General features: G+C 43.7%; 1 protein-coding gene across 8 annotated transcripts in view; it reads left to right on the top strand.

Moving 5' to 3' along the window:
* Ncald (neurocalcin delta) overlaps positions 1-23,126 on the top strand; it is a 414,228-nt gene that overhangs the window by 221,462 nt on the left and 169,640 nt on the right. For all 8 annotated transcript variants that reach the window (XM_021183094.2, XM_029469811.1, XM_021183096.2 and 5 more), the window contains one exon: positions 4,745-4,818. The gene's annotated coding sequence lies outside the window, so the exon portion shown is untranslated. The remainder of the gene's footprint in view (positions 1-4,744; positions 4,819-23,126) is intronic.

Here is a 23,126-nt window from a genome sequence, read left to right as displayed (position 1 = left end):
CTCAGTGCTCAATGGAACAACGGAAATCTTACATTGCAGGGAAGCAGAAGAGAGGCAGTGACATCCTATCAAGCAGAGGGAGGGGAGAGTGCTCTTCCAACTCAGAGAGGCTACGGCAGCCTACTGGGAAAATCCATTGCTAGCTACAAAAATAAAAAATAAAAATAAATCCCAAACCAACAAATTAACAACCACCCTGAAAAAAATCCCTAGAACTGAGGAGTGGAGTTCATCAAGGTTACAGAATGAAAGAAAAATAATAAGAAAAAAAACCTGCAAATATCAACTACTATGTGCTAGTAATATATATGTGAATCCTGAAGTTAAGATTAAATTTCACTTACAATCACTTTGGGACATACAGAATACTTGCCTTGTTATTAAAAGCAAAAAAAAAAAAAAGGAACATATGGAATACTTACCTTTAGGTCTAAAATAGCTTATAAAATGTTTAATGCAGAGAATTACAAAATTCCAATAAAAATTAGAGAATATTTAAGTAAGTAAAGAAACATACTATGCTCTTCCTGGGATAGAAGACATAACAGAATAACTATATCATTGCTCCCCAAATTTATATTCAATCCTAGATTTCATGTACTTTTTATTTTTAAAAAACTCACAAAGAGCTCGAGTAATATAAGCAATATTTTTCTAATAATTAAATTAAAATCAAAATCCCTAAAGCCATGTTTCAAAGGAATAAAGTGAACCTGATTTTAAGATTTATATACACTAATCAATTAATATACAGTAATCAATGTGGCATAGGATCAGCAGAGGGCTGAGCACATTGACAATAAAGAAGTTCAGAAGACCTGGAAGTGATCATGAATAAGGAGTAGCTAAGTGTGTCAGTGTGCCAAAATAATCCAGTGGGAGAAATATTCTCTCAAACAAGTCACACTGGGGTACCTGGATATCTATAGGTTAGAAACAAAGATTTTGGGTTGGTGAGACAGTTCAGTGAGTAAAGATGTGTCTTAGTTAGGGTTTCTATTTCTGTGAAGAGACAACATGACCACAGCAATTCTTAAAAATGAAAATATTTGATTGGGCTGGCTTACAGGCCAACAGGTTCAGTCCATTATCATTATGGCAGGAAGCATGGTGGCATCCAGGCAACCATGGTCCTCGAACACGAGCTGAGAGTTCTACATCTTGATCCACAGGCAACAGAAAAAGACTGAGAGTCACTATGCCTGACTTGAGCTTCTGAGACCTTGAAGCCTCCCCCGCTCCAATGTGACACACTCTAACCAACAAGGCCACCCCCGAAGCATCTATGGGAGTCATTTTATTCAAACCACAGCAAGATGGTTACCACCAAGGCTGATGACCTCAGCTAATGGAACCATGTGCTGAAAGTAGAAAACCAACTCTAAGTTGTCCTCTAACCTCCACTTACGTGCTGTGTTTCAAACTTGTGCACATGTGTGCACGGACACACACACACACACACACACACACACACACACACACGGTAGACATGTAAAGACATTTACATGTCAAGACATGTAAAGACATTTCCTTTACAGTAGACATGTAAAGGAAAAGAGGGCTTGCATACAAAGTCTTTTTTTATATAATGGTGCTAAACCACAGGCCTTAATGGTGTTGCACTGGGCATTAAGTTTTATGGAGAGCAACACATCAGCCAGACCACAGCACTGGACCATGTCAATAGAAGCTCAGTGGGTGTGTGGGCTCAGTGCCATAGGATGAAATTGATCCTGGGCTGCTATGGAATTGTACCAACCTGGACATTTAAGTTGCATTTTCGATGACACATGCAATTGCTCAGTTTTTATCTGTTTATTCACCATGCTTGCTTTCCTCTTCCGTCGACCCTGCCTTCCTCCTCCAACCCTGCCTGTCTCCTCCGAGCCTGCCTTCCTCCTCCGAGCCTGCCTTCCTCCTCTGAGCCAGCCCGTCTCCTCCATGCCTGCCTGTCTCCTCCATGCCTGCCTGTCTCCTCCATGCCTACCTGTTTCCTCCATGCCTGCCTGTCTCCTCTGTGGTGTGCCCATGGGATCTATTACTAGCTTTGTTATTATCTTGGTTTTATGACCAATTCATAGCATTTCTTTAGACAATTTGAATACTTGTTTGGCCTGTCTTTTTTTTTTAACTTTGAAAATATTACTTTTCTTCAGGGGGTGGTGTGGGTGGACATCATGCACCTGCAACACACAGCACACAAGTGGAAGTCAGTGGACAGTTTTCTGGAGCTGATGCTCTCTGACCACCACATAGGCCTTAGGGATCAAAGCCAGGCCCCTGGGCTTGGTGGCAAATGACTTTATCTGCTGAGACATTCACAGACCCCTCCCCTCTTAACATTCTTTGTCATACCTTAATATTACAGTTGCAAATATGCCCATCTTTCTTTTTATGGTTAACCCTTATATGCTTTGAAGATTCCTTTTCCATTTTGAGGTCAGAAAAAATGTCATTTTTAAAAATCTCCCTCTAAACGTTTAAGCCTTTTTGCTTTTCACAGCTAAACCCTTAATCCCCTGGAATCATCTTTGGGTACGGTTTCCTCTTGGCTGGGAAAGGTTTTTCAGCTTCCATGGGAGTGCTGATATCTTTTAATAGCCCAGTGAAGGAGGAAACAAGGGAGAAACCTCCTCTGCAACAAGATTTAGGAGGAGAGCTGGCTCTCCCTTAGACACCCTGCAGAGGAAATGTGTAGAAATGAGACAGGTGTCCTCTGCTTCAGCCAAGGCAGGCTTGCTTTAGCAACTAGAATGCCTGAGCATCACGTGTTAAAAAAGAAAAGAAAACAAGAAAAAATGGAAGGTGGGAAATGAGCCCTCCACCACTGTTTGAACTGTAGCTCAAGTCATTTAAATAGCTTCCCTGGCTGGCGAGGAAGGCAGGCTTTGTTGCGTTTGGGAGTCTGAAGCTAGGGTCTCAGGTAGCTCAGGCTGGCCTTGTATTTAGCTGTGTAGATGAAGATTTTCTAGAGCCCCTGATCTTCAAGTGCTGGGGTTACAGGTCTGCAGTGCAAGTCTGGTTTAGCAAGTTTGAAAAAGGATCCACATGTCCCTACCACAATAAGGCTCAACGGTGGCAGCAGCCATGTGAAAGGTCCCTTTGTATGGTATTCAGAGGACTGACTGTTTGGGCAGTGCCTAGGATTGGAACTGTCACTGGTGGAGGTCAGGAGACCTGACTTGAGTCTTGATTTCTCACAATCTCAGTATCTCACTATCAAGGTGTTAGTGAAAGTTTCTTGGCTCAGGGTTATGTTCTGTGTCCTAAAAGAACCCTTCTAGATGACTTAGGCAAACATCTCATTCTTGAATGGCAGCCCAGGAGCAGGCAGGGCAGGCCAGCATGGCAGCTCCTTTTGGTTTAGGTCTTGCACTGACTGTGTGGCTTTTGTCAAGGAACTTCCACTCATAGAACTTCTGCGCCTCTCCTCCTTAGCTGAGAGCTCCTGCTTTGGACAACATTAGGGTTCTGGAGGGAGAGAGGCAGACTGAACACTTGGGGAGGCAGCCCGTGACATCTGTCATGGTTTGCTTCCAGCCGTGATGTGGGCCTCCTCTGGCAGAGCTGTCTGGATGACAAACGAAAGACGGAAAGATGGGAAATTCACACACTGTAGAATACGTTTCATAACCAAAATGGAGTTCTGAGTCATTTCCTCAGGGAGTGAACCCTGTGCTGATAGAGAGCGCTAGTGAAGCAGGCCAGGGAAACGGTCTTCATCTAGCCTCGCTCCTTCTGGTCTCGGTTGCTGACAATCCAAGGGCTAGCCCAGTGTTTTAGTGGCCAGGCATGCTTACATGTCAACCTTCCCCTCTTGTTGAGCCTTATTGTGGTGGAAATGTGTGGATTCCCTTTCATAATTCCCTTCTTCCGCTTCTCCTCCTCAAAGAGCTCCAAACGCCTCCTTATGTCAGTTTTGTGTAAGTTAACTCTAGCCTTACTTCTTGGGCTAGCCTGGATTAGTTTATGTGATTTCCTTAGACTTCACAAAAGAGGGACTTACAGATCCAGCCTTGGGTGACACTGGAATATTTTGTTAGGACCAAGGCTGACATTGGGTGACTGAAATATGAGACATGGCCTGAGAAGCTGCAGAGAACCTGTGTCAGGAGAGCCGTAGAAAGTCAAACAGGAAAGCAAATCTCTGCTTCCCCTAAACTAGCCTGACTTCTGTCTTATTTTACTTGCTTGTTTTTTTCAGCTGAATGCAGCAAAATATTTCCTCCTATTGATTTTTATGAGAGTGAATTTAGGTTGTACTGTTCATTGCCAATATATGATTCCTAAATGATAATTCCTATATTTTATTATTTAAAATAATTTCTGTATTTTGACAATATAGTATTCTTTCTCTCTCTTACCACCTCCGTGTGTGTGTGTGTGTGTGTGTGTGTGTGTGTGTGTGTGTGTGTACACCCATACATAAATAAGTTTATTTTGAAGTTGGTAATGCCTGGCTATACCTGAGTTCATGTGCCCCTAACACTGCATTGTCTGTGTAGCATGTCCAAAGCAACTGAGACCATGAAACGCTGTTCTCTGATGGGACCATGCCTATGACACTCACCCCTGAGTACTTGAAGGCAACGGACAGAGGGGCTGAGCGTCAATGCTTCTCAGAGGTTTGATGCTTCCGGTTTGCAGAGACAACTCCAGGGACATAACAGTAACCTAAACTTTCTTGCTATTGCTGACTGTTCTGGTAACAGGGGTGGCTGACTATGTGTGATTTCAATTACAGAGCCCCAGCCCGCTGCTGAGAGGAGTTGCCTGGACAGAGCATCTCTGAGGCCCGAGGTGCTGGGACAGCACACAGTGAGTTCTTTCCTAAGCTCTTGAGAGGACCAGATTTTAGACTGTAAACTCTGATTTAAAGCACCAAGGTGTTCCTGCTGCTTAGGTTTCTGGGTCTTTATGTTTGTATTTGGTAAACAGAGGACACTGGCTTATGTCCATCCTCAAAGCTGCTTTGTCCTAGGGTGCCCATTGCCATAGTTAACGTGAGGGGTTTGTACCGCACGAAAGGCAAAGCTGGATGTTTGTTGGGATTTTCAGAGGAGAAAGGAAAAAAATCTGTTCTGCGGCATCCGATTAGATGGGAACCTCATTTAAGTGTTGCATTTAGGAAAGCAAAGCAAGTCAAAAACAAAATAGTAGACCTGGCAGTGAAGTGGGAGACTGAGTATTGCTTCCTAGAGAAGACCAAGGGCATCCACGCCTCTGGACCTCCCGACTCTGCTTACTTGTAATGGGAAATTGACTCTACAGTACTGAGTGTGCTGGCATTTGTTTCTGATTCTGAATCATTCTGAGAATTTACTTCAGTACAGCAAGGGTCACACTGAAATAGTGAGCTTCCTGCTGAGACAGGGGCATTGTCACTTTCCTAACTTGTTGATAAGAGTCTCAAAAGCCATCTCATTGGTTATATAGCAAACTAGCTTTTCAGGGAGGGGACTCTATTGGTATGTGGGTTTCTTGGAAAACATTCAGAATAAGCGAATGGGCCCAGATAATCCAAGATTTAGATGCAAGCTAATATGTCATAGGTGTTGGTGTATGTGTTTATATGCTGGAGTCAAAGCATCACTGTTAATCTCATATATTCTTGGCCAAACAGTTTTTGTGTGAGGATAAAATGGCAAAAATTAAAATAAATAAGGGCAAGATGATTTTATATATATATATATATATATATATATATATATATATATATATATAATATCATATATTTGGTCTTACAAGGAAGAATGACAATTTGAAATTTTTACGTGAAACAAACTTCTCTCCCCTCTTATGTGTCTCTGATTTCAGCATTAGCTTAGTCACACAGCTTATCTGCTTTAGAAAAGGCAGTGAATGCAGAAAGTGAAAGTAAAATTCTTTGTTCCAAATTTGGTAGGCCAGTCCCTTCAAGGAAACCTGTAGGACAGTGTCAAGTTGCCAGAAGTTGCCTTAGCGTTCGGATCTAATGGCTTTCTCCCTGCTGTCATTGGAGCGATTGTGTTTCTCCTGGAGGCTGAAACAAAACTGTACATTTAAGGCCATTAAGCACAGGCAGCTGGAGGCAGTCTCTCTTCTTGTCACAAGTGAACTGCTTATGGATGTCATAGCACTAGACACGGCAGTCTTTTTGACGCCAATCTAATCCATCATAGAAAATGTGTGTGGCCTAAAGATAGCAGACAATGTGTGAGACCCAACACAGGAACCCCACTCTTTAAACATGGGGGCATAGAGAAGAGTCACACTATTTGCTTCTAAAGTTTTGTCCTTGTTATTTGTGACAGAGTCTCGCTAGGCAGTCCTGAGTAGCTTGACCTCAGAGTCCTGCCTCAGCTTCCTGAGGACTAGGGTTACGCCTGGCTAGGCTCTGGCTTATTCTTTCACCTGTCTGAGCATCCTCATCCGCCTTGTGCCTTCAGTCTCAGATAACTCTTTAGTGTGGATCTCTTCTAGAGGGTCCTAAACTGTGTAGCTTCCTCTTTGGTGAGTGTGGGGAGGTCCCAGAAGTTCCCATGTGCAGCATCTGCCATGCCCAAGGAAGACTTGGTAGGTGAGAGATTGACAGACAAGCTCTCAGGGAGGGAAAGAGCCACTTTTGGATGGACAACTTTTGGCTAGAGAGAGCAGGGAGCAGGCAATCTAAGGAGGAAAGTGCCTCTTCCATGTAGACGTAGACCTCTTAGCTGGGCTTTTCCCAAAAGAATGGTAAGTTAGTGAATCCTCTTGAATTTTATGGAGTTTGGGGAATTTTGTGCAAGAAATCCAGACGTGAAGAAAAATTGCCTTGTGGCAGATCCTGACAGCAGAAAGTAGGAAGGCTGTGTGTAAAGAAATTACTGTATATGATACCAAGAGAGTCTAAATTGGAGATCTCTATAGGGTCCCTCACGTCATAGATTGGGGAGCAGGGAAGGAAAGACTGTAGGAGTCAGAGGGAATGGAGGACACCAGGAGCACTTCTCAGCCCACCGACTTGGCTCAGCAGGGATCACAAGGGCTCAGTGGAGCAGCAAGCACTGGGCCTACATGAGTGAGCACCAGGTCCTCTGCATATACATTACAGCAGTCAGCTTCGTGGTTTTGTGGGACTCCTAGCAGTGGGAACAGCTGTATCTCTCACCTTTTGGGGACTCTTTTCCTCCTATTGGGTTGCCTTGTCCAGCCTCAACAGGAGGATTTTCGCCTTGTCTTGTATCTTGTTTTGTTGTGTTTGGCTGTTGTCTCTTTCAAGTCCGCTCTTTTCTGAAGCAGAAATGGAGAGGGAGTGGATCTGAGGGGAAAGGGATGTGGAAGTGGAGCTCAGAGGAGTGGAGGGAGGGAAGTTCTGTTCAGGATGTATTATATGAGAAGAATCTATTTCCAATAAAAAGAAAATGGCTTTAGAGTGCAGTCTATCGCTTCTTGGCCTTTTTTTTTTTTTTTTTTTTTGCCTTAGATCGAGTGTAGAATGAAGTCTGGGTGGACTCCAGCTTGGGCTTAGTGCTAACATTCCAATGATGACTGTCTGACTTTACCCCCTCTCTGCAAGGACTACTTCTTCTGGAATCCCAAGAAATTGCTACTTTTCCCCAAGTCTCCCCATATGATCAGCTTCTCCACTACAGAGTGTTATAAAGACATCTTTTCTGCAGTGGGTTTCTTTCTTTTCCTCTATTTTCATTAGTGACCACTTCCCTCAGGAAGGAAAATCTTAGGGATACATTGTATTCTGCACAGTAAGTCACCAATAATTTTAGGGTGTGCCATCAAATAATAGCTTTTAGCCTGAGGACTCACCACATATTATTTTCCATGTTCCATTAACGCTCCTATGTCACAAAACACTGATTTTCCAACAGGCTACCCAGAGCATACAGGGTGCCAGATATTCAGAAGACAATTCAAGTTTGAGCCTAGCTATTTACACATACTATGTAGAGACTAATGCTGACCGGCCACATAATTGAGTCTAGGTCAGCCATTTTCTACCCATCATGCATTAGTCCCAGAATAACTAATATAGTCAATAAAAATAAAACTGCCTTTTCATCAGGACATACAAGAAGCACGGAACAAGGGCAGCTAATTTCTTAGCAAGCTTGAAACAAGACCCCCTGGTGTTATACAGATGGGAGGATGTGCTTGAAGCACATAAAGGCTCATTTCAATAATGAATGTGTGTTGACTCAGCACCCACTAACTTGAGACCTCGAGAAGAATAAATGATACAATGCCACCCATTTGATAGCAGTGCATGTTCCTAGAAGAATGTTTTATTTATCTTTCAACAAAAACTGGTTGAGCCATCACTATGTGTCCAGGCACTGTGCCAGACACTGGGGACCAGGAAAGTATTATTTCTGCCTACTACTCAGTAAGATGGGGCTATCCTTTGGCCCTTGGATCTCTCCCAAAAGGCCCATGAAAGGGAGACAGCTCCCATCCCATTAAACTATTGACAGGTGGTAGATTGAACTAGAGAAAGTCAACTCACTGCGGGCATGCTAGCCCTCCATCTCTCCTTGATTTCCAGATGCCATGAAGCAAGCAGCTTCTTCCAATATCTACTCCTGCCATGTTGTACTGACTCCCCTTGGGCCTAAATGAGCTCAGCAGACACCTCTGAAATGATGAGTCAATACCAACCCTTTTTCTTTAGTCTGTTGTTGATCTCAGGTATTTATCACAGTGGTATAAAGCAATTGTGGATATCTTGGCAGGAAGGAGGTAACCAAATAATCACATAGAAGTATTTCACAAATGTGTTGAATGTTGCAGTGGTGGTGGGAGGTAAGGGCACAGAACTGTGAGCCTATAAACATATCACACCTAGCTTCCCTGTTGGTAAGAAGAAATGTGTCATGAGAGTTCTGAAGGTGTTGACTAAAACTTGAGATAGAAGGATAGAAGGAACACAAAGCTTTATAGAACCTTGGCCGTGGTGCTCCTGTAACACAAGACACCATGATGTAAATTATTGATCAGTGTAAAGAGAATGAGTGAGTATAGAAACATGAATAGTCTGTAATAAGGAACATTCAGTTATTTCCTCTCCTGGAAGTGGAAATAAAAGGAGCTCATAGTGTCCAACAATTCTGTCCTTTGTAAGAATTCATTTCTTTATTCATTCACTTATCCAGCCAAAAACCATGAGGCAAAAATAAAAAACATGTTAGCATAGATATTAAATTCTGCTGGAATGGGCAGACAATAAACCAATACAGAAATATATAAGTTCTGTGACAAGTTTTTGTTTATGAATATGTGGTCTAAGTGGTATGTAGATAAAGTTTAACTATGTACAGTGTGGCACTGAAGTGACTCCTCTGTTGAGTAAGCCGAGGGGTCATGTCCCAGCTGTCAGGAGCTCACGCTCCAGATGGATGTTCATAGAAGTTAAGTCAGTAGGACACTGCAGAGAACTTCCAGAAGGACAAGTATAATAGGGAAGGTGAGATCTGAACTAACTTACTCTTGATCCTGAGGACAGAATGCCGCCACTATTTTCCATATGCTCTGACACTTCTCTCTGGAGGGGTCGGGCAGGACAAGGGAACAGTGTGAGTCTCTACAGGGCAACAATCCACCTAAGAGCCTGAGAAAGAGCAGAGAGATAGAGCATTTCAGACTCTTCTGCTTTGGGGTTTTTTATGAACAGAATAGAACTTATTAGACATGTAATGTAGTTCCTAGACTTTCCACATTCTCCCCTTCCAGACAAGGCTTGGGTCTCAAAGTTGGCAGACACATTCAAGGAGAACTATTCCATCCCCATATGCTCTGAGGCTGTTACGTGAAGGTGCCTTCAAATTCTCTGTGGCTCATCGCCGGGAGAGCAATGCATCTCTGGAGCCCTGTCTGAGCAAACCCCAATTCTGGCGACACACAGGAACTTAAATAAGAAACATTTAATAAGTCTCATTTTATAAGTTTGCAGTGGGCCAATATTCTACGGAGATCTTAAGTGTGAGTGCTTTGGTCCTTCTTGAAGGAGAACAAAATACTCACAGGAGCAAATGGTATAGATCAGAGACTGAAGGAAAGGCCATCCAGAGACTGTCCCACCTAGGGATTCATCCCATACACAGTTACCAAACCCAGACACTATGTGGCTGCCAAGAAGTGCATGCTGAAAGGGGCCTGATGTGGCTGTCTTCTGAGAGGCCCTGCCAGAGCCTTACAAATACAGAAATGGATGATCAGAGCCAACTATTGGACTGAGTGCAGGGTCCTCAATAGAGGAGTTAGAAAAAGGACCAAAGGAGACGAAGGGTTTTGCAACCGCACAAGAAGAATAACAATATCAACCAACCAGACCCCCAGAACTCCCAGGGACTAAGCCATCAAAAAAAGAGTACACATGGCTCTAGCTGCATATGTAGCAGAGGATGACCTTGTCATGCATCAATGGGAGAAGAGGTCCTTGGTTCTATGAAGGCACGATAGATGCCCCAGTGTAGGGGAACTAAGGGCAGGAAGGTGGGAGTCGGTGGGTAGGTGGGTGGAGGAACACCCTTATAGAAGCAGGGAGAGGGAGGATGGGATAGGGGTTTCAGGGTGAGGTGGGGGACCAGGAAAGGGGATACCATTTGAAATGTAAATAAAGAAAATATCCGATAAAAAAAAAAGCTCCTCATGACAGTTGACCCTGTTGACATGGCCTCTCACTGACCTTGGTCTCTCGCCAAGTAGACCAGACTGATGGGCAAACCAGTAAAACTTTAGCACCAACATAATTAGCATACCATAATTACAGAAGGAGAAAAAAATTATTAGATATTTTCTTCATTTACATTTCAAATGCTATCCCAAAAGTCCCCTATATCCTCCCCCTGGCCTACTCTGGAACCCAACCACTCCTGCTTCCTGGCCCTGGCATTACCCTGTAATGGGGCATATAATCTTTGCAAGACCAAGGGCCTCTCCTCCCAATGATGGCCAACTAGGCCATCTTCTGCTACATGTGCAGCTAGAGACACAAGATCTGGGGGTACTGATTATTTCATATTGTTGTTCCACCTATACGGTTGCAGACCCCTTCAGCTCCTTGGATACTTTCTCTAGCTCCTCCATTGGGGGCCCTGTATTCCATCCAATAGCTGACTGTGAGCATCCACTTCTGTATTTGCCAGGCACTGGCATAGCCTCCTCACAAGAGACAACTATATCGATGTGTCTCTGTTTACTTTCTGTTTCCAGGATCTGTCCATTGATGAGAGTGGGGTGTTGAAGTCGCCCAATATTATTGTGGGAGGTGCAATGTGTGCTTTGAGCTTTACTAAAGTTTCCTTAATGAATGTGGATGCCCTTGCATTTGGATAGATATTCAGAATTGAGAGTTTAACTTGGAAGATTTTTACCTTTGATGAGTATGAAGTGCCCCTCGTCCTCTTTTTTGATAACTTTGGGTTGGGAGTTGATTTTATTCAGTATTAGAATGGCTACTCCAGCTTGTTTCTTCAGACCATTTGCTTGGAAAATTGTTTTCCAGCCTTTTACTGAGGTAGTGTCTATCTTTGTCCCTGAGGTGGGTTTCCTGTATGCAGCAAAATGTTGGGTCCTATTTATGCAGCCAGTCTGTTGGTCTATGTGCTTTTATTGGGGAACTGAGTTCATTGATATTAAGAGATATTAAGAAAAAGTAATTGTTGCTTCCTGTTATTTTAGTTGTTAGAGTTGGGATTCTGTTCTTGCGGCTAGCTTATTTTAGGTTTGTTGAAGGATTACTCTCTTGCTTTTTCTGGGGCATAATTTCCTTCCTTGTGTTGGAGTTTTCCTTTTATTATCTTTTGAAGGGCTGGATTCATGGAAAGATATTTGTGAATTTGGTTTTGTCATGGAATACTTTGTTTTCTCCATCTATGGTAATTGAGAGTTTTGCTGGGTATAGTAGTCTGGGCTGGCATCTGTGTTCTATTAGGGTCTGTATAACATCTGTTCAGGATCTTCTGGCTTTCATAGTCTCTGGTGAGAAGTCTGGTGTAATTCTAATAGGTCTGCCTTTATATGTTACTTGACCTTTTTCCCTTACTGCTTTTAATATTCTATCTTTATTTAATGCATTTGTTGTTCTGATTGATGTGTCAGAAGGAATTTCTTTTCTGGTCCAGTCTATTTGGAGTTCTGTAGGCTTCTTGTATGTTCATGGGCTTCTCTTTCTTTAGGGTAGGGATGTTTTCTTCTATAATTTTTTTGAAGATATTTACTGGCCCTTTAAGTTGAAAATCTTCATTATCATCTATGCCTATTATCCTTAGGTTTAGTTTTCTCATTGTGTCCTGGATTTCCTGGATGTTTTGAGTTAGGATCTTTTTGCATTTTGCATTTTCTTTGATTGTTGTGTCCATGTTTTCTATGGAATCTTCTGCACCTGAGATTCTCTCTTCCATCTTTTGTATTCTGTTGCTGATGCTCGCATCTATGGTTCCTGATTTCTTTCCTAGGGTTTCTATCTCCAGAGTTGTCTCCCTTTGGGTTTTCTTCATTGTGTCTACTTCCATTTTTAGATCTTGGATGGTTTTGTTCAATTCCATCACCTGTTTGGTTGTGTTTTCCTGTAATTCTTTAAGGGATTTTTGTGTTTCCTCTTTAAGGACTTCTACCTGTTTAGCAGTGTTCTCCTGTATTTCTTTAAGTGAGTTATTAATGTCCTTCTTAAAATCCTCTACCAGCATCATGCGATATGATTTTAAATCCAAATCTTGCTTTTTGGGTGTGTTGGGTTATCCAGGACTCACTGTGGTGTGTGTGCTGTGTTCTGATGATGCTGAGTGGTCGTGGTTTCTGTTAGTAATAATCTTACGTTTGCCTTTTGCCATCTGGTAATCTCTGGTGTTCGATGTTCTAGCTGTTTCTGGCTGGAGCTTGTTCCTCCTGTGATTCTGTTAGCCTCTGTCAGCACTCCTGGGAGTCCATCTCTTTCCTGAGTCCCAGTGGTCAGAGTACTCTCTGCAGGCAAGCTCTCCTGTTGCAGGGAAGGTGCACAGAGGTCTGGGTCTCAGCTCTGCCTCCTGACTGAAGATGAAGGCCTGAAGGGACCCTGACCAAGAAGCCCTGTTGCTTCTGAGGTCCACGTGCTCTCCTGCACAGACTGGTCTCTGAGAGACCTGGGATACAAGATGGCACTCTCACCCAAGTCCTGGGGTCAGAGCCCTCTCTGGAGGCCAACTCTCCTCAGTGATCCTAAGATTCTGGGTGTGCTAGGGCACCTGTGGAGTGGAGAGTCCTCTGGGGACCATGAGACCATCCACCCAGTTCGTACTAAAGATGGCCCAGGGCTGACGCTGATTGGAACAAACCCCAGCCGCTGATCAGGTGGGTTTCCTGTGTCTCTGTTCCTGCTGGCCCAAGCCTCTCTGGGTTGTTTTGGAACAGATATTGTGTTCCACTGACACAGTGATCCCAAGATCCTGGATGTGCAAGGGAGCCCGCAGTGTGGAGAGTCCTCCAGGGACCGTCTACCGAGTTCGCGCCCAAGGTGGTGCACCAAAAGGAGAAAATTTGATTGACACTATCCTACTTATTGAATTTTTAAAATAGTCTACAGTATAAAATCTAATACAAAGCATACCCCTCCTCCTCTTGTGCTGATATGAGCCTAATAATCATATACCACCTGATCAATGATTTAAATTTCTCCAGCTTTATAGTGGCAAAGTTTCACTTAGTTGGGCTGGGGGTGGAACTGGGTGTCACAATACTTACCTAGCATGAGTAAGGATCTGGGTTCACTCCCCAGCACTGGAAAATTAATCCATATAATTCAAGTTCACTTCATTCAAATGAAAGGAGCTTGAGAGAAATCTGAAATGGCATGTTAAATAGTCATGCTATTTGAGATGAACTTCCTAGTGCAAACCTTAAATTTGCCTTTAAACTCCAGATACATTGAAGTTCTTGAATATAAGTTTATTTCTAAACTGGACTCATACGGGGTTAGATTACCATCTCCCACTGCCATTTCTACTGGAAAAAGGTACTTCAGATAAAACTAACAGAATGAAATATTTACAATATGATTTAAGCAGGAATTCCGAAGTTTTCCATTTCTGACTTGATCAGATGAGCAGCTCTCTATGGAACAAAATGGTAGGCGAGAACCTGGCTTAAAGTGCTCCCAGAACAAAATGGTAGGCGAGAACCTGGCTTAAAGTGCTCCCAGAACAAAATGGTAGGCGAGAACCTGGCTTAAAGTGCTCCCAGAGTCGGAGCCTTTCTCCCTTTTACCCGTGGCATGTGCTTGTTTCTGTGGGGGGGGGGGGCATTTGAAGACCTTCAAGAATTAGAGAACTCTCTGAAAGACATTTACCACTGAGCTTTTGAGCATGCCCCAGCCATGGCACATGGGTAAGTGCTTGGGGGCAGAAGCCATTGCCTGCCAGGGTGTATAGTTTGCAGACAAGGCAAAACATCTCATCTGCATCCTGATGTAGAGTCTCCCATCTTATTACTAACAGTTATTATTGATAAGGACTGAAAGTGCAAGGCCGATATGTTCCCCATGCAGCAGCTCTGTCAGTCAGCATGATTCATTAGTGTCCGCTGAAGTATCTTTATTCCTTCCCATTGGATATTCTTTCTTGGCATTATGTGGGAGTTAAGCAAAGCACATTGTCTATAGTTGGTAGGTTAGTTGTCACTCATCAAGGACAGAGATCAGCCTCGAAGCTGGGATTAGCCCTATCTAGGACCAAAGGGCTGTGTGTGTGGAAAAACAAAACAAAACAAAACAAAACAAAAATCTACTGCATGGCACCTGGAGTGAGGAAATAAAGGGGTGAGAGAGATGACTCATGTCCCACCAGAGCTCCAGGTCTCTTGACGGGCAGATGCAAGAGACTGCCGCGGGACCCTATGGAACTAATGAAGGACAGGGGTCAGGCCTTGTTAGGCCATTAGACTCCACTCCAGGAGGTGGAGGAAGGTGTAGTCTTGGCTCCTCAGGCACTACAGACCACTGAGTACCGGGGAAGAGCCAGCTCAGGGGTCCCTGGGTTGCACAGAGACCAGGAAAAACAGCTTCTCAGTCTTGGACATCCCAGATGCCACTGGGTGTCTTGGAAGAGCTGAAAAGGAAGTGGAAGCCCCAGAGGCAACTTGGTCAGCCTCAGGCCGAAGGGAGAACGGACAGGGGGAGAAGTCACTGGGTGATTCCTTCACGGTCCTTGGTCCTTGGTCCAATCTGGCTACTGGAAATGCTGGGAGGCTTTCCTGCAGGAGATTAGATGCTGCTCTTTAGGGGAAGGCCTATTCCATTGTTCTAGCACAGCGGGTCTAGATGAGCAGAGATGGTCCATGGATTTAGAGTTTTATTGTAGAAAACAGACGGGCGGGGGAGAGAAGAGAAGAGAAGAGAAGAGAAGAGAAGAGAAGAGAAGAGAAGAGAAGAGAAGAGAAGAGAAGAGAAGAGAAGAGAAGAGAAGAGAAGAGAAGAGAAGAGAAGAGAAGAGAAGAGAAGTAGAGGCAGGCCATGGCCATGTGGAGAGAGAGGAGAAGGGAGGGGAGAGAAGGAAAGTGAGAGATGAGAGTAAGAGAGGTAAGAACTTAAGAGAGGAGGGGCCAAGCAGCCCCTTTTATAGTGGGCTGGGCTACCTTGTTGTTGCCAGGTAACTGTGGGGGTGGAGCCTAAGTGACTGAAGGACACAGAATTAAGGAGCTGGGTCCTTGTGTCAGGAGCCTATGTCTGGGAGCATGACAAATGGGCCTTCTGTCCTTTGCAGATTAATCTGCTGGATCTCCAGGGTTTGAACCTAGCTTGACCAGAAAACAGGCTGCCTTTCATGGTCCCACAGTCTACAACAACAACAACAACAAAGCCAAGCATTCCCATACTGCTTACATCCTTGGATAAGGTTCTAATTGTCACTGCAGTGTGTAACGGTGATGATGTCAAGCCTGTGAGATGTAGGATCTCTTTGTCACATTGTCCAGGCTGCTTGCTTTCAACTCTAACCTTGCCTGGGAATCTTTGCTCTGAATGGACTTCACTTGAGGCCTCCTTGAAATCAGAAAGCAGCTTTCCATTGGTGAATCCCAGCATCCCTCTACTCTTGTCTCATTCTCCTAGCTTAAGTTCTTATGTTAGTTACTTTCCTATTGCTGTGACTAAACATCATGACCAAGGTAACTAATTAAAAATAAGTATTTAATGAGACTTACCATTCCAGAGGGTTAGAGTCCATGATAGGTGTAGTGGTTTGAGTGAAAATGGCCCCCCATAGGCTCATAGATTTGAATGCTCAGTCCCCAGATGGTAGAACTGCTTGGGAAAGATTAGAAAGCACAGCCTTATTTGAGGACGTGTATCAGTGGGGTTGGGCTTTGAGATTCAAAAGTCCATGCCATTCTCACTTGGCTCTCTCTGCCTCTAACCCTCTAGAACCATGACCCTCAAATTAAATGCTTTCTTTTATAAGTTACCTTGGTTAGGATGTTTTATCATAGCATTTGGAAAGTAAGGAACACAATGGGAGAGTGAGGTTGAGGCAGCAGGATGCAGAAAGCACAGTGGGAATGACCTGAGTCTTTCCTAAACCCCAACCCCCAGTGACACACCTTCCCCAACAAGGCAACACCTCCTAATCCTTCGTAACAGTCCCACCAGCTGGGGACCAAGTATTTAAACACATGAGCCTAAGGGGTCATTCTCATTTAAAGCACCACGTTTCTGGGAAGAGCAAGCAGTCCCAGGAGCTAGGATAAGATGATCTAAGATCTCATAAGAGAGGAGGCTTGAATAACTCTGAACTAGGATAGGATGATCTAAGATATCTTAAGATAGGAGGCTTGAATAACTCTGAGAAGAAAGAATGGACAAATATTTTTTCCAAAAACAATGTGGGACGACTCAATTTGCCAACAGCTCTCAGGTAGCCATTCAGCTGGGAAGGAAGAGATGACCTGCCACCTTGTGACTGAGGTTTGTTCAAAGATGTTCTAAGACCTGCGGACCACTTTAGGGATCTGACTGTGCATGCACGAGGATTAAGTCTCTGTCCTTTTCGAGGAAGGACCTGGATGCCTGTGTCTTCATCATACATTTCCAGTCTTCCAACTTCCATGTCCCTGGCTTTGTTTTTCCTTTGTTGTGTCCTAGAGTCACTAATTAATTATGGACCCAGTTTCCTCTGTGCACTTGCTAATTGGATGTTTTGAAAGATTGCTCCATGCTGGCTCAAATAATTAGTACAGAATTAAAAGACTAAGGAATGCTGGGCAAGATAGACCACAATGGCTATAAAAATACAGCAAAAATCACCCAAAGTGGCTGTCATCCCAGTAAGGAGTCAAGAGGGAATGCTGGGGCAGAGAGGCTGGAAAATAAGGGTATGCTTTTAAAATAGAATATTTGATTTATTAATTATTTGCTAACTTCATCCATACATACAATGTATTTTTATTATATTTAACCTCCACTTATGTCCTTAGCTTCTCCCAGATCCTTGCTCCACATGCTCAACTCCCTCCCAACCTGGCATCCTTAAAAAAAACAACAACAACAACAAAAATCAGGGGCTGGGGAGATGGCTCAATGGTGAAGAGCACCAACTGCTCTTCCAAAGGTCTTGAGTTCAAATCCCAGCAACCACATGGTGGCTCACAACCATCTGCAATGGGATCTGATGCACTCTTCTGGTGTGTCTGAAGACAGCAAGAGTGTACTCATAAATAAAATAAATAAATCTTAAAAAAAAAAAAACATAACTCACTGAATCCAGTTTGGTCTGGAGCGTGGCTAACCTACCAGGGGCCACACCCTTAAAGAAAATGGACTCTTTGCCACTCCCCCACCCAGAAGCCATCATCTTATCAATAGCTCCTAGCTAAGTTTGGGGTCTCACAAGCTCCAACTTCATCCATAACAGAATGTCGACTGGCCTCACCTTACACAGGCAACCACAGCTGCTGTGCATTCATGGGTGGAGCCCAGTCCCGTCCTGAAGACAGTTTCACTGTGGTCTTCTCTGACCTCTGGCTCTTACAGTCCTGCCTCTTCTTCCAGATGGTCCCTGAACCTTCAGGAAGGGGCAATACAGACATCTCATTCATGACTGAGCTCACCAATGACACTATCTTTCTCACTCCGAGCAGCTGTTGACTCCCAGTTATCTCTTGTCATACAAATAGGAATTTAGAGGACACTTGAGTCTATGTCCATTTAGCATAATAGTCATAGAAAGTCCCCCCTGAGGCCTGAGGGTGGGCCTGTTCTTGAGTAGAACATTTGCGAGAATCCACAACAACCTCTTTGAAGACCATCCTGGCTGTGTAGCCAGCAATAGCTGATGCCTCCTGCTGAGGAGGAGGAGGATTCCCCAAACAGGGTAAAGAAGTGAATGAATTTAGAGTCCAACATGCTGACATCTGTACCAGATTCTTCCACTTTTCCACTGGGGGTTGGAGCAAGTGACTTACCTTCTCTGAACACCCAGTTCTTCATCTGTGGCTGAAAACCACAGAGTCCCCACGTCATAAAGTCATGATAGGAATAAGTGAGCTCACTTAGGGAGAGTGTCCAGACTACTTCCTGTACAGAGAAACCTCTAGCTAGCCATTACTAATATGAAGTTATGCTATTTATGTCATGATGCAATAATAATAATAAAACATCAACACAGGAATGTGCTTAGCCCAGCACAAATCCGGATTTAAGATCCCTTGAGAAGAGCTGGTTTTCTGTTTCTTCCTTTTTACACTTTTGCAGCCACTTTGTTTTCTCTCCCTAGTGCCCTTTCCCTTCCACTTAGGGACACAAGAATTTTAAAATTGGGTAAGAAAGTACAATTGTCCAGCTGAGTCCTTCACTCGGACTAAAACGGATGTGTGGTAAATACTGAATGAGGGTCACCAGACCAGAGCTGCCCGAATAAGCCCTGGGGACCACCCCCACGTGTATTCCATCATCCTGGGATGCAACTGACTCAGCATTGGACACAGATGCTTTGCAAATCCAACTACCTCCCCGTTGTTAGGACGTCAGCCTCCCCAATGGGAAGGATTTGTGTCTCCTTTTGCTCACTGCGAATGCTCAAGTGTCTAGATAACAGCTATGCGAATCCTCAAGCTGGTTCATGGTCCAATCTCACCCACCTAGAGTTGCTTCTCAGATTCGATTTCTCTTAAGTCGAACTAGATATCACCGGAAGAATAGGCCTTTGTGGATACCAGAAAGGCTCATTTAGCAGCGATGATGTGACAGAAAGATGGAGAGTGACTAAAGGTTAGCTTCAAGCTTTAGCTCTACTGCTCTTCACCGGGGCAAGACTGGGACAAATCAGTCCAAACAGAAAAGAAGGGGCCAGGTGCTTCTAATGGGGGACTTCATGGAAAGACTCTCCTTGCGTAATTGGTTAATCACTCAGAAACGATTGTGCAGACTTTCAGTCCTCAGGATGAACTTGTGAATTCTAACCCAGTGATTCACAGGGAAGCAGCTGCTTTCCCACCCTCTGCCCTGTGCTCAAGGCTTCTGAAGGGAAGGAAAGAGAGCCAGAGGCTGACATCATGCCATCTTTCAGTTTCCCAAGCCATAATCACTTGAGTCTTAGCTTCAGGATTTTCACTGTATCATATTCTATTTCTGCTATTTTTGATTGGTTGTTTGTTTTTCCCATTAATTAATTTATTTATTCACTTTACCTTCCAATCACAGGCCCCCCACTCCTGGTCCTCTCCTCTCCCAGTCCCTTCCTCTAAGCCCCCTCACCTTCTCCTCTAAGAGGGTGGAGCTCCCCCTCGATATCCCCCCACCTTGGCACATCAAGTCTTTGCAGGGGTAGGGGCATCCTCTCCCACTGAGCCCAGACAAAAGACACCAACCCACCCATAAGATTTCCCTGCCTATAAGAAATGCAGGGACAAAGATGGAGCAGATACTAAAGGAATGGTCAACCAATAACTGGCCCAACATGAGAACCATCCCATAGGCAAGCACCAATCTCTGACACTATTAGGTTTGCACACAGGAGCATCACATAACTAACTGTCCTCTGAGAAGTTCTAACCAGTAGCTAACTGAAACAGATTCAGAGACTCACAGCTAAGCTTGGGGAGTCTTGTGGAAGACTTGGGGGAAGGATTGAGGGCCGCAGAGTTAGAAACTCCATAGGAAACCAACAGAGTCAACTAACCTGACCTTTCTGGGTACTCAGAACTGAACCACAAACCAAAAATCATACACATGCTGGACCTAGGTTTCCCTGCACATATGTAGCAAATGTGCAGCTTGGCCTTCATGTAGATCCCCCAACAACTAGAGCTGCGGCTGTCCCTAAAGCTGTTATCTATGCTATTTCTAAACTTGATATCTTGGGCTGGAGAGATGACTCAGCAGTTAAGAGCACTGGCTGCCCTTACAGAGGACCTAGGTTCAATTTCCAGCACCCATATGCCAGCTCATAACTGTTTGACACCAATACACATTAAATAAAATTCTTAAGAAATAAGCAATATCTTTTTAAAAAGACTCTTTTCCCCTTTATGCATTGACTTGACACGTGTCCCACATGACACTACCTATGAAATTGCCAGTTACATGTGCCAATTCTATTTTTCCTCAAGTACATTAAAACAAATACACTGCTATGCTTTACCCTAAGTACATGCCACTTGGATTGGTTTCCGGCAGTTCTCAGGGGATGCATGGGATGCAGGGGATGCATGGGATGCAGAGGACGCAGAGGATGGAATTCTCAGAAATCTTCCTTCACCTTCAGTGTTTGTTAACCTGACATACAGCCTTGGCTTGAAAGGCAAACTCAATACCACCAGACTGTATGAGTTATCAATGAACTAGATGCTTTTCCTAGCATCCTTTACACTTAAGAAATGGGTAGATCTTATGCATTATCATAATACAGATCTGATGGATTCAGGCCCACACATTTTTCAGAAGTTAGCTAAAGTTAAAGAGTAAATACTTTTTTTTTAAACTCTGAATTCTCTAAATTACAGAGGAATTAAATTATCTAGGAACATCTTCCCCAGCCCACAGCTGAAGTAAAAGCCGGCAGAGGGGCACAGCCCTGTTAAGACTTGTGTGGGGTTTCCTCTGCAATGCACTAGGCCCCTGCAGGAGCTGGCAGAATTCCAGTTACAGGAAGAGAAGCACTGTAAGGATCCAAGCTAACTGCCCAGAGAACAGTCTTGGAGAACCTCTACCACTTTGCATTTTCCCAGAGTTTTCTATTTAATGTTGATATGGTTTTCAGACTTTACAAAAATGAGGAGGCTGACTATACCTCAGAAAACAGATTCTGACAAAAATACAAGAACTCTTTTAACTGCCAAGAATGTTATTGATCACCCTTTCCAGGATGAATGCAGGGAAAGCTCAAGAATTAAATCTCACTTGAAGCACAGGAAACACAGTCTCGTATTCTTTTCTCCCTGAGCATCAGCTAATGTATTTATAATGAGGGCTTGGTTTTCCTCCAGACTTTTGGGGATGCTCCTTTGACAGTAGATTGGCTGGTGTGTGTCTAATGTTCCCTGGATACACTATGAACACTCCCTTCTCTCCTGGTCTGATTTGATCAGATCATTCTTATGTAAGGTCTTCTTTCCTCATGCCTTTCCCCTTCTTCATTAAACCATTTTAATGACTTATTCATATTGTCTTGTATGTGTGACGCTTTGCCCGAAGTTATGTATGTATGTGGACTACATTCATGTACAGTGCTTGTGAAAATCAGAATAGGGTGTTGGATCCCCTGGAGCTGGAGTTACAGGTGGTTGTGAGCCACCATGGGTGTGCTGAGAACTGAGCCAGGCTCCTATGTAAGAGCAGCACATACTCTAATTACTGAGTCATCTCTCCACCCACCTTACTTCATTTTGTTCATAAGTCCATAGGTCTAAAGCAGACCCTTGAACAAAGTTCTTTTCTCCAAAACTTTCTTCTCATAATAAAAAGAGTTCTTTTGGCTTTTCAAGATCACGTCAAAGCTTTCTCCAAAGGAAATGTTGCTTTGGAGTCTGTGAGTCTTGGAGGCAGCAGTGGTGGACTGGGCCCCTCCCAGAAGTTAATGCCGATCATGGTGCACATCACCGAATGACCTTGGACTCCAGGCACACCTCGTTACTTTTGCACAGTCCTGGGATAATTCAATAAAGGAACAGAAAAACCCAAAGCAAAGCCAAACTAAACCAAAAAGCTCTTGGATTCCTGTGTGGGCTTCCGTGTGTGTGAGTTCAATCCTTATTTATTTCATATGAACTTTATGTGAGCAAACCAATTCCAGTGACTATATCTACAGTCATACCAGAATTGAAAATAATCCCCTAAGAGAAACAGGCATCTTGGGAAGCTATTTTCTTATTGGGCTTTTGATCTGATTACCCTTGGAAACAGATGGCTATTTGGTTGGAAACAAAGCCCCTTCTCTGCAGATTTAAGCCACTGGAGCAGCTATGTCAGTCATTGCTGTGGGGTAGCACTTATAAGCTTAAGACACGAGAAGGGCCACAGAAGGCTGAGCCACAAAGATGGCAACTCCTGCTTCTTCTGGAAAATTAGCGTTGCACCCAGGCCGACAGCCTGATGTGTTTTCTGTTTTTAATTTCCTCAATTTTCAAACTGTAGGAGAACATAATATGCTTCTGTTTCCTGGAAACAGAAAACACAAGTAAATATTTGAGAAATTTGATATAGAGAAAGTGGATTTGAAGTTTCTAAAAAAGATGCATGAAATCAAGCCCCAGCAATGCTGATCTTCCCTGCATCTGGTTTAGCCAGATTGGAAGACCTCAGTCTTCCTAGACAATGCCTGAGTAGTCCCATAAGTTATACATAAATGAACAGATAAATAACGCCATGCAAAGTGGACTGCATAGCATGGCACTTAAAAACTAGAATATGGTAAGATAGAATATGGCAGGCCTTTAATCTCAACACTTGGGAGGCAGAGGTAGGTGAATCTCTGAGTTCAAGGACCGCTTGGTCTACAATTCCAGAACAGACAGGGCTACACAGAGAAATCCTGTCTTAAAAAGCAAATAAACAAGCTAATAGTGATAGTAGTAGTAGTAGTAATTTAAAAAAGCTAAAATATGTGTGCAAACTTAAGCCCTTCAGTACACAATTCTTCTCTTCTCTTCTCTTCTCTTCTCTTCTCTTCTCTTCTCTTCTCTTCTCTTCT

This window comes from Mus caroli, chromosome 15 (genome assembly GCF_900094665.2).
Source record: "Mus caroli chromosome 15, CAROLI_EIJ_v1.1, whole genome shotgun sequence".
Lineage (NCBI taxonomy): Eukaryota > Metazoa > Chordata > Mammalia > Rodentia > Muridae > Mus > Mus caroli.
Note: the sequence above shows the minus strand (reverse complement) of the source record. Positions and strands in the feature narration are given on the sequence as shown.